The following is a 13181-nucleotide window of genomic DNA, read 5'->3' on the forward strand; positions in this document are numbered from 1 at the left end:
ACAATCGTCTTAGCTAAAAGTTACACCCGTTCCACTAACCGATCTTAGGCCGATCGTAGCCGGTCCCGATCTTACGATCCGATCCAAGCTTAGATCGAGACTCTTTCGTGCGAGAGGCACATTGTTTTTAAGGAATGGAGAGTTACGAGGATATTACCCTACTTAAATTACATTCAAAGTATTGGGAATATTTCTGTTATCAAAGTTATATGTCAAAATGACAAAATGAAGTCTTTAATTTGTAGCTGGTACACATCGCTCCATTCCTGAAAAGTAATGGAGCGAGCAGACAATGGAATGACGTCACAAATGTAATTTAATCTTGAATAACACGCGGCTTGCCTTTAGAATCCCCCACCAAATATGCGCAGTGAAATCAAACACATTTGTATCTTTTTGCTTCAGAACATTGTTCACTTCACGGCTGTCGTTATTCTTAACCATGACGTTGCAATATTGTTGTACAAATGTGTCACACCGACTCGCTCGGTTGTGTTCCCATGACGACAGTGGTCAGACTGGCCTGACATTTATAAGGCTTCAGTGCAGTGTTTGCAGTGTCACAGAAATATACAAATTCATTTCATGGGGGATTTTAGGCGACGCTCACGGTGAAATGTAGTCTCTCGTACAGACCCTGAAGCAAATATATCCAAGAAAGCCCACACAAGTCTAGAAAATGTGGCAAGTCTAGATTTCCTCAGCTGAAAATGAAGAAAGTCTCAGGGCTCCTTTTCATTATATATATTTTTTTTTTACTATGAACTTTTTTCAGTAAAATATGTTCATTTCAGAGACTAGTTGTTAGTCTAGGTGAAATGCTCGCTCTTATTTTTCACATAGAATAGGAAAGCCACCATTTTGGTTTCTCTACGATTGATTTTAGCTATCCTAAGTTGGTCATGAGCAACTTAGACTTTGAATCTTAACTTTACGATTGACTTAGGTAAGATTGGTTAGTGGAACGGTATGCCGATCGTAACGTCAAGCTAAGATTGGGATTTTAGGGGTTTACGATTGGCATGGGCTAAGATCGGTTAGTGGAACGGCACCCTGGTCTACTAGATTCAAACGTAGCTTCATCCGCACCAACATGAGCACACTGGCACGAGTTGGGGTCATCGAGACAAGAAGTATATGTGCACAGAACTGAACTAACCACAAGAAGGTGGCATGACTAGTGATACCTGTGAAAAACAATGTCCTTCCATCCTTCTTATCTCCTTCCAAGAATCGGTCACTGAGCCTACAAGCTCTGAGCTGATGTCTTGTATCCTGTAATTCAGCTTGTAGGTTTTCTACCTCTGTGAGCAGCTGTCTCTTTTCAGCTTTCAGTTTCATGATCACTTCAATGCAGGGGTTATATAAGTCTGGAAAACAAATTGAATTATTAAATGACTATTTACTGGCCGACATGAGTAAATACAAACTATGTGAAAGGAGGATGTATGATAAGGGTCCCTTTTGTTCACTTCTTTTCATGTTTGATAAGATATTGGGAAAAAAAACTATGAAATAATTGGTGAACATTCAAGTTCATAATAAACTACAGAATATTTTTGGTCATCATTCCAGGTTTTCTTATGGCAAATACTTCATGAAGAACTAAAATATGGCTTCATATATAACTATTTCCATTGATGAAATAGAACTATTCAGATACCTCGTGCAGGCTCATTTTCTTCTTCTTCCACACCTTGTTCACTCTGCTCTTTGAGGGAAGAATTGAGCTCCAGTAGAATCGAGGCAGCATTACTTTTTTCTTGGCTATCCCTGGGCTTGTTTGTTCTTTGTATCTTCTCTACACTGCGCCCTGTAAAAGCGATCTTTCCTTGCTACAGGTGTCATCATGGCTGCAGTCTTGTATCCCATGTTGACATGTGGAACATAGTCTGGATCACTTGGGTCACTGCTAGCAGATCCTGGAAATAAATTCAAAACCTTAACAGCAAATCACACATGTATTTAAAAGAGAAAATAATGTGCTGATCTTACCTAGATTTCCAAAAATATAGCTTAATTGGCACACGCTTATCAAAATAAAGAAAGATATTCTGATCGAAAACTGGACAGTTCTATCAAACAAATATTATTACACTTGATATTTTAGAAAAAACAAAAAACATATTTTTAAAATAAATATTAAAAGGTCACTATCTTATATCATTATTGGGTTCCCCCACTATTTTGTTGATGGTTCACAGGACATACTGATATATGAAGCCATGACCCATTTGCCACAACGTACTATCCACAGAATCACAAGATTATCACGATGACAATGAAATGATGAAAATTATGGGGTTTTTAGCCAAAGAAATATAAATATTCAAACCTGATGCAAAGTGAACTCCACAAACTCGATCACCATCATGGTCAGGCGTCCAATTCTTGCGGTAGATCGCTTGAAGCCACTTACGTCTTCTTTCATCGGCAGTCGGAATTCGATGAAATTTCAAGCATGAACCTTTTTTAAATTTATTCGTGCAACCAACTACCACGCACGACACAACCATGTTACTTAGATTTCAATATAAGCGATAAATGATTCAGGAAAATGGATCTTATTCGTATAATGCTAGAACGTCTTCTCGGCTAATGCGTTGTCTGCTGTTGTGTTGACACTTTTCTGCACCGGAAGTTTTAGGGTAGGCCACGTGATCAAAACAATGACGTTACACTGGCATTTCCTATAGGACTGGTTTTCTCCAAATTGCCTTTTGCCGTTTTGACATTGGACTCCGTGATGATCTTAACTTCAGGCACAGCTCTATCCAGGAAATGTATTTTTATAGTTTCAGTTAGTTTTACTTGAAACGGGTTTTTCTTTGGTGTATTGTTCTTAGTATTAGATGTTTTTTCTTTAGAAACTGTGTGAAGTTCCTCCAAGGTTCGAGCGGCAGCATAGACACAACAATTAACTTCATGTCATCAACAGTCCGCAGAAAGTTTCATAGAAATAATGTCATTTAATAAATTAATTTCATTTTGGGGAAAAGATTCATTTGTTTGTTTAATTGGCCTCCGTTTTTCTAAAGGTATATCAGATATTTCCTCAAAAATAGAATTGAACAGAATATACAGAGGATTTTCGGAAAGATCTGCAACGGAGGAACAGGAAGAGTGATGGTCTGAAATTTCGGGGCCAATTGGCTCTATGCTGGAAGAGTTAGCACCGGGAAGAGGAGATAATAATAATAATAATTATTACTATTATAAGTAAAATTTGAAACTGAAGTTTCCCTTGGGAAGTTGTGTTTCTCCACCAATGCTTTCACAAACGAAAAACTCTTAAGTATGCATTCTAACTTTTATCTTCTCTTTGTTCTCTTTCTTAACAAAGACATCGTTCATAGTTGGTAATAAATGGTGTTATTTGTCAAACAACTAAAACATAAACTCTGTCAAAAAAGAAACGCAACCCCTGTCCTCAGATATGAAAAATTCGTTTGAATGAAGTTATTGCTTCCAAACTAAATTTTATTCGAATGTATTGAAATGATACACGTAATTAATGAAGATTACCATCCAAACAACTGCATTTGTACGCATAAGTGTATTTTATTGCTTATTCCGTCACAACGCATGAAATGACCCTCATGGTGACTTCGCACAAAAAAAACACATGCAAATCATGAAAATGGCAGTTAATAGGGGTGTATAAAAGCCCATGTGCTTCCGTATTATATTCATTCATTTGTCGCCGAAAAGCTGTGTTAAAAATGCCACGATTGAGTGCTGCCGACCGAAATATCGCCATTGGTCGTGTTCAAGCCGGAGAAAGTTTTGGAACTGTTGCACGGCACCTAAATGTTCACAAAACAACGATATCCCGACTTTGGAGCCGCTACAACAACTTCAATTTGACCAACGATCGCCCGAGAAGTGGAAGGCCAAGAATCACGACCCCCCTTCAAGATCGGTACATCCGGGTCCATCACCTGCGTAATCGGCATGCCCTACCAACCGTGACTGCCACACAAATACCAGGTTTGAGGAGAGTGTCAGCTCAAACGATTAGGAACCGTCTGAAAGAAGCGGGTTTACGTGCCTGTAGACCAGTTGTTGGACCTGTACTACGCCCCCTACATCGACGCCGACGACTCAGGTGGTGCAACAACGTAAGGATACGGACTTTACAAAACTGGAGGCGAATCTGGTTTTCTGATGAATCACGTTTTCTTTTGCAACGTCACGACGGAAGACAGCGTCTGTATAGGAGACGTCATAAAAGTTTTGCGCCCATCTGCGTCCGACAGGTGCACAGATTTGGCGGAGAAAGCGTCATGGTTTGGGGAACCATCTCATACAACCAGAAATCAGACTTGGTGATCGTTCCAGGGAACCTGACAGCCCAACGTTACATCAACCACGTGTTAGAGCTTCACCTTCTCCCGATTATTGACCAACAGACACAGATTTTTCAACGGGACAACGCCCGGCCTTATACTGCACGTGCAACAATGAACTTTCTGCAGAATTCCAACGTCAATGTCTTGCCATGACCCTCTAAATCACCAGACCTCAACCCTATTGAACACCTGTGGATACTCTGATCGACGCGTACGTCAACGTCAGCCGCCGCCACAGACGCTGCAACAGCTCGCCGTTGCACTGCAGGAGGAGTGGAGAGCCATTCCCCAGGAAAGAATCCGGCGTCTTATCCGTTCTTGTCCAAGGAGATGCCGTGCAGTGATTGCAGCGCGTGGTGCTCATACGAGATACTGAGAAAGACGCCCCCCTGGTGACAAACTGGTGTCTGTGAGATGACTTTTGAAATGACAATTTTAAACATGCCCATCTGGGTTATTATTCTGCCAAATTTCAGACTTCTGTCTTAAATAATAAAAATGCCATGTCGTCCTCAAACTTCAGATCAAAATCTCTACAATACAGGGGTTGCGTTTCTTTTTTGACAGAGTTTATTTCAATTACTTGAAGACAAGTATTCCACAGTTCACAGAGTTTGAAATATGTTAACACTCTTTCACTTATACACTAACTCCTTTGTCCATGTAACAAAGATAGCAGACACAAACAAATTCCTATAAGCTTTAATTTGTTTTTAAAAATCAGAAAAATTTCAAAGAGACTCCCTTTCTATTCCTAATGCAATACTCCTTACAACTTTAAGTAGTATTTAAGTTGCATCGTGATATATCATCTCTTGTGGCTTTACATCGATGTATCATGGACCCTCGCGATATGAATATTCTGATATACTGATGTACAAAAGAAAGTTCACACCTGCTGTTTGGAGACTATTTAAAAAGTAAATATTTTACTAGCAATGTTCCAATTGGGTACGATATCTATGGTGTTATTGTAACACGTACACAATGTTTGTGAATTGTGAGTCACAATCAAAACACTTTTCTAAATATTACGCTGTTTTTATGAAAACATTTTACAAAAGCATCAGGTGTGTACTTTCTTTTGTACGTCAGTTTATATTGCCTAATTGTGTTTTGTATCGATGCACTCGTATCGCGTAGTTGACTATGCATACTACATCGATACTATCGATGGATCGTTACACCACTAGTTCCAAGGTTACACAGAAATTATATATGATAAGTCGATGGATGTAAAGAAATTGTGTCCTCTTAATCGGGGAATGTATTCATACATACATGCATGTATGTACGAATGTATGTGTATACATACATACATACATACATACATACATACATACATACATACATACATACATACATACATACATACATACATACATACATACATACATCATGCATACATACATACATACATCATACATACATACATACATCATGCATACATACATACATACATACATACATACATACATACATACATACATACATCCATCCTATCCATCCATCCATCCATCCATCCATCCATCCATCCATCCATCCATCCATACATACATACATACATACATACATACATACATACATACATACATACATACATACATACATACATACATACATACATACATACATACATACATACATACATACATTAATTACAAGCGACCACCGAGCTGGACGGACGTGTTTTGCGCGTCTCCCGTATCACATAAATCCCTATGTACTAAGCCTACTGAAGAATCAATGCAATGCCGCACATGTCTGAGAGTATTATATGAGCTTGTGATTTGGATACATCTGGATAAACAATCTTTGATATTTGGAACATTATCAAGGTATGTGTCAAGATGAATGAGTCGGACACCATCTATGATACACAACCCACTCACGTGAGAGATCATGAAATGTTCAAGGACCTCGATGAGCTTATTGGTGGGTGTGATAAACTTACAGCGGAGAAGAAGCTGGTAGATGTGTACAGAGAGGATAAAGACGGATTAAATGCAGTTCGACAGTCACTGTATGATATTTCGAAAGAGAAATGTGAAATGTTCCCAGAAGGCTCATTGACAAAACGTGTCAACAGGGCGGAGGTAGGAAAATCTGTGATACAGAAATATGCTGCTGATGTTTACCACCTATACAGTTTTGTTCAGGGGTCGGTGAGTGCACATGTTCTTCAAACTGAAGTTTTAGGTCGACATAAACTGAGGGAAAGTAAAGCGTCTACCAAAACTAATGATGAACGGGGCAGTGAGGCAAGTGGTGACCGGACAAAATCCACCCGGACAAAATCCACCCCAAAATTGCCACCCCGGACAAAATCCACCTTTTCTTAACAAAAAAATTGACAAAATCCACCCTTCTCAAATTGCTATTGTTAAAAGTTTTAGTGTGTCCTGATCTTTGATCAAGTTGTTTTTCTCAAGCATTGTTTTGATAGGATTTACGTTTTCCTAATTGGCTGTTGTTCCTAGATGTTGTTTCAAACATTAAAGGTTTCTCCATTTGTCACATTTTGATCACTACTTAATCCTCTTCATGTATCATTAAGTAGTCTCACACTTTGATCATTACTGACCGACTGTCTGAGAAAAGACAACGGTCTTGCGTGTACAGACATCTACAGGTCCGAAAGAGGTCAGCCCCATAAGAAAAGAACCAGAACAACCACCAAACGTCTCCAAGAACGCCTTGAAGGTCTGTGCAAGACCTACGCAGCGAAGGACAAGACACTCGGGGACTTTCTCCACGGCGTCGGCCGTTGTTTGCGTTTTTGAAATGTGGCAAGATGTTTAGTCATAGATATGTCTGAATGTGTGAAAATATATGCTGTTGTCATATTTATATATGTATTGATGCATTGGGTCATAAATGTGAAAATGTGCAATTGTCATATCTATAAATGCAAAAATGTGCTTACAAAATGTGCTTACATATGTATTTTGGTTGTTTTTGTTATCGATTATGAATGACTGATATGAATAAAATTCATTTCTGTGACTAAACATGTCATTAGTTGTTGTTTTTCTTAGGGTGGATTTTATTAGGGGTGGATTTTGTCCTAGGTTGCAATTTTGGGGTGGATTTTGTCCGGGTGGATTTTGTCCTGGATTCGAGGCAAGTACAGAAGAGAGTAAAGATGTGCTATCTATGATGTTCACACGAATGATTAATATGCATGAAGAAACTGTAAGCAAAGTTATGTATCTACAAACGACTCTTGAGACGTTTTATGATAAATACACATCAGACATGCTTGAGCTCATTACTTCATGGGAAAGAAAAAATTATGAGGTGAAACGTCAGTCAGATGAAAATCACCATCTATCATCTCAGTTGGATATTCTCACATCAGAAAACAATTTATTGAGAGGAGAAGTTTTACGAAAAGAAAAACACATTCTTTCACTAGAAACGACAATCTCTGATGAACTCTTAGCAATTAACAAAAAGGCCACTACAACTGACGGGAAAATAGACTGTATAAATACTCGAACCAAGATTGCAGCGACAGACAATGCGAACTTGTCAACAGACAAGCTGAGTCCGACATATGCAACAATGGTCCAATCACCTGCTAGCCCGAGCCCGAGCTTGCGCTCTGATCTCCACCCGGACTCGCCTATTGTTTCCCCAGCAAGTAATGCCCAACCAAGCGTGACACCTCAAATTCAGCTACAAGCAGATAATCATCATGTACTAACACAGATGAAAGTGGGGATATCCAATCAAAACAAAGAGACTACACAACGTCGCGTTGTCTTCGATACACACTGGAAAAGAGCATTTCGTGGATCAGTTAAAGTGAAGACTAAGAGACTAGTACTATCATATGTCAGTGCTGATGAACAATTTGAAACAGTGCAAGATGCCATCTGTGACTATGCACAACAACGAAGTGTTAACATCACCCACACCCAGCTTCTCAAACACTGGAAGGGAGATAACCCCACCTTCACCATCCGTATCAACGCGTCTGAAGATGATGCCAGAAAGATAACCCAAGACAGCAAGTTTTGGCCAGATGGAGTGAGATGCAGAGAATGGGTTCCAAGCAAAGAATGGTATGGAAACGATTATAAGTCGATATGATTAATATGAACATGACATCATTTATACCATTGACTTTTCTTCTCATGACTTTCCACTTACTTACCTGGAATGTGAGAGGAGTTATGTACGGAACAAACTATCTTACAGAACAACTAAGAACATGTGATATTGTCCTTGTATGTGAACACTGGCTTCAATCGCATAATGAACATTTCCTTGAGTCCATAAACAGTGATTTTAATGTGTTCGTTAAATGCTCGCAACAACACGAACGTAATCAACGCGGATCTGGCGGCGTCTGCTTCTTCATACGTTCTGCTTTATGTCGATCTATGCGGCAGATTGACACACCGAGTGACAGGATAATAGCAGTTGAAATCAAACTTTCTTCACAAAGCTTATTTCTACTCGGTACCCACCTCCCGTCGTCCAATGTTCCTGATAGTGCTTATATAGAAGCTCTCAACGACGTCATGGCATTGTATGACATTTATTCTCAGATTGGTACTACTTTGATTATGGGAGACTTTAATGCTGACCTACGACAAGCTTGTGCGTTGAAACTGCGTGCTAGACATCTGTGGCGGGCTGTGAACACAAGACATCTATCATCTGTTATACCTCTACACGACAACATGGCGTACTCCTACAGAAACAAAAGTGAAACTGTCAAATCGCTGATAGACTACATATTCATTAGAGAGGACAACATGAGCAGTGTGTTAACCCACTGCATAGATACCAACGCTCCCCTTCACAGTATCGGACCATCTACCTGTGATGATGACCTTCAATGTTCTACCAGAACCAACTCAGTCTAGTGGATATAGACTGAACTGGCGTAAAGCAAGCTGTGACGAACACACCCTCTATCGCTATGAAACAGAAAACTGTTTCCGTGGACTGGATTTTACCCCTGATAGTTATTCATGTGCTAGTGACTGTATTGAAGCACATAATGAGTACATTACCCAATGTCTTCTAGCAACAGCTGTTGCATACATTCCAGTAACTTCTTTCCGACCATATCTTAACCCTGGCTGGAAGAGAGACAATATTAAACCCCTCCATGTTGATATGCGAAGAAGACGTAAGATTTGGGTAGAAAAGGGTAAACCACGCTCAAAAGATGATGTTTCATATGTACAATATAAACAAGCAAAGTCTGTGTTCAGAAGAATGTTTAGAACATCTAAGCGAAAATCGGAAAATGAAAAGCTACAGGAAGTTTATAATGCTGCTGAATTGGACATAAACGACTTTTTTTTAGAACAACCAAACGATTGAAAAATAAAAAGGGGCATATAAGAACCCTAACTTTTGAATCTGAAATTAGCAGCACTTCTCAAGAGATATGTAACTCATTTGGCAAATATTTCTGTAAACTTGCTACACCTTCTGAACTAGACGATTATGATCATGATTTTCAAAAGGGTGTTTGTGAGGAAATGTCTTCTATTGTTCACAACAAGCAAGATATGTTCCAAGAAATATTGGATGTTCCATTTACCAGTGATGAAATCGTCTCTTCATTAAAACGCCTTAAGAATTGCAAATCTCCTGGCCCTGATAGCTTGTGTAATGAGCACTTAAAGTATGCAGGCAGGTCCCTAACATCCCAGCTCTGTGTCCTGTTTAATAACATCTTAAAATATGAGTATATCCCAGAGATATATAATATTGGACATATCATACCAATACAAAAAGGGAAAGGGAAGAGTAAATGCGACCCCTCCCAATTACCGTGGGATAACCCTTACATCAACTATAGGCAAACTATTTGAACGTCTCATTTTGTCTAGAATTGAAAGATGGGCTTCACTTAAGCTAAGTAACTATCCACATCGCCTCCAGTTTGGGTTTCGAAAACATCTTGGAGCTGATACAGCTGCACTGACCTTGATAGAAACCATTTCATACTATAGAGAAAGAAAATCCCCAGTGTTTTGTGTATTTCTCGATAATGAGAAGGCCTTTGACCGAGTTTGGTTGGATGGATTGTTTCTCAAACTGTATAATCTCGGTATAAGAGCTTAAATCTGGAGACTGCTTCGAATGTCATACTTGTCCATGCAATCATGTGTTTCCTATGCTGGTTTCCTGTCTGATAGCTTTAGAATCAGTCAAGGTGTAGGACAGGGGCGAGTCATTTCCGCTTGGCTATTCAGCCTGTACATCAACGATCTGATGCAGAGTCTAGATAAGTCGGGTCTAGGTCTCCAGCTTCCATGGGGACACTGTCCAGGTATTCTTCTTGCTGATGATACTACTTTAACCTCCAGCAATCCACATAATCTCAGACTCTTCTAGAAGCTGTGTACGATTATGGTTTGAAGTGGAAATTGAAGTATAACGTCAGTAAAAGTGCCTTGCTTGTATTCAATACAGACAGATATCTTACACCAGTTAGTCTGTATCTTGGTTCTGTGGCCATCCCTCTCATGCAATCTGTTACGTACGCTGGAGTTCAGTTGTCTTCATGTAATAAATCGTATGATAGAACAATGTCATCATGTGAAAAAGCACGTAAACTGGTTAATATGTATCATGACCTTGGCTTGTGCTATGGTTCACTCAATCCTATTTGTGCTTGTCGTATATGGAACAATGTCATTTTACCATGTGCTTTATATGGTTGTACTGTCTGGAGCAGCTTAACGTCAAAAGAATTGGACGTGTTGGAGTTAACACAAAGGTATTTCTGTAGAAAGGTACAAGGTCTGCCTAAACGCACTGCTTCTCCTGTGGTTCTAGATACCCTGGGCCTACTGCTAATTCAAGGGTATATAGAAAAATCTTGTTTGCTTATGTTTGGTAGAATCTGCCGTCTAAATGATGCCTATGTTGTTAAACAATTATTTCTTCATCGTCTATTTGAATCCAGATGTATGACTACCATTGGTAAATCCCCGTCACCTATCCTGTACATGGTTAAGCTCGTAAACAAGTATGGCTTGTTTGACGCTGTTAATACATACATCACAACAGGGGTTATATGTACTAAAGCAAAATGGAATGATCTTGTTAAATCCAGAATCTGTGATGCTTACGAGAGTCTGTTGTGTCATCAGATAGCAGTGAGAGAGGATCTCTCAGATATTGCCTTATCCGAGAGCCTTTTAATCCAAGTAGACTGTGGGAACTAGCCTTGATTAAAAGCCTAAATTTTACAAACTCTCTCATATTATTCACATTGGCTGTAAAAATATTGAATCCAGAGAGTGTATATGTGAAATAGTAGCTTCTGATATTGTTAAACATGTTATTATGTCCTGTACACATCTTAATGATTTGAGAAATGAAATGTTTGAAAGGATTTGTGATATTATATCAATATCTGATTTTGTTGACTTTTGGGAAAATGATGACGATGTAATAATTGCTGATTTACTTGGTGGATCTTGTACAACACTTGGTAACTTAAATATGACAGAATGGGCGGAAGTTATGTTATTAGTGGCTGAGTTTATGTCAGTCTGTCATTCTAAAATATCTGCACAATTAACTGTCTACTGAGTCATTGTATATTCAACTTGACACTTTGTTGTAACATGAAACAATCTTCATATTTTTGGAGGAAATAAAGATAATCTATCTATCTCATACATACATACATACATACATACATACATACATACATACATACATACATACATACATACATACATACATACATACATACATACATACATACATACATACATACATACATACATACATACATACATACATACAAAAGAACGAACTGTGATATAAACTATATATTTATTTCCTTTAAGCCTTGGGTAAGTCTAGGATACCATAGGCGTGTCGACAACCACTCACACGTAGCCTGATTCTATGTAATTAAACCAGGCACGCATTTGTAATGTTAATTGTCAGCCCGGTTGTAGAACAGGTATATCCATGGACTTAGGACACGTTTATCCACTTTACAATAGTGTTGCATTTACGATTAACGTGTGTCTGGACAAAGTAAACTAGGCGATAGACGAACAGGGGGTTCAGACCCGAAAAGGCTTTTATCATGTAACAGTCGCTTCCCTGTACGCCAATCTCTGAGAAATACCTAGACTATCGCTTAGTGTCTGAATACTTACTGAGAGAAACAAATACAGGAACACAGGAAAATTCAAGTGTTCCATTAATATTTTCCAGTTTTCATCACCAGCTTTGAATAGCGCTATGGGGGGTAATCTGAGAATAAATAAAGGAACACTATCATGAAGTGGTGTTCCGTTATTTGTTTCCTTCAGTATATATAATTTTGGAGCGGCATTGACATAAGCATGTTGTATGATTGTTTGCCAGTCCCGTCATGTTTAAATGAATAAATATGTTTAAACCATATAATTTTGCCAGAAACAAATAATTCCTTTTAAATTGAAAAGGAACACCATTGAGATGGGAGATTAAGATCCTGAACCTGAGGGAATCTGGACTTGCATCATTTAGGGCTCAGTATTGGAGATAAGGCTGGGGAAAATAATGTGGTTCAGGGACTTTGAGACAGACTAAGAAATACCCTACTGTTCAAAACAATGTCAACTCGATCGTAATCGAATGACCATTTGTTGTGAACATTTAGGTATATGGAGGCATCGCCTTACGTTGCTAGTATAGCATGTAGCGGGCAGAGATAGTGAGTGAGTGAGTGAGTTTAGTTTTACGCCGCACTCAGCAATATTCCAGCTATATGGCGGCGGTCTGTAAATAATCGAGTCTGGACCAGACAATCCAGTGATCAACACCATGAGCATTGATCTGCGC

The sequence above is a fragment of the Haliotis rubra genome, unplaced genomic scaffold, assembly GCF_003918875.1.
Source record: "Haliotis rubra isolate DU_JTF1 unplaced genomic scaffold, ASM391887v1 Scf483, whole genome shotgun sequence".
NCBI lineage: Eukaryota > Metazoa > Mollusca > Gastropoda > Lepetellida > Haliotidae > Haliotis > Haliotis rubra.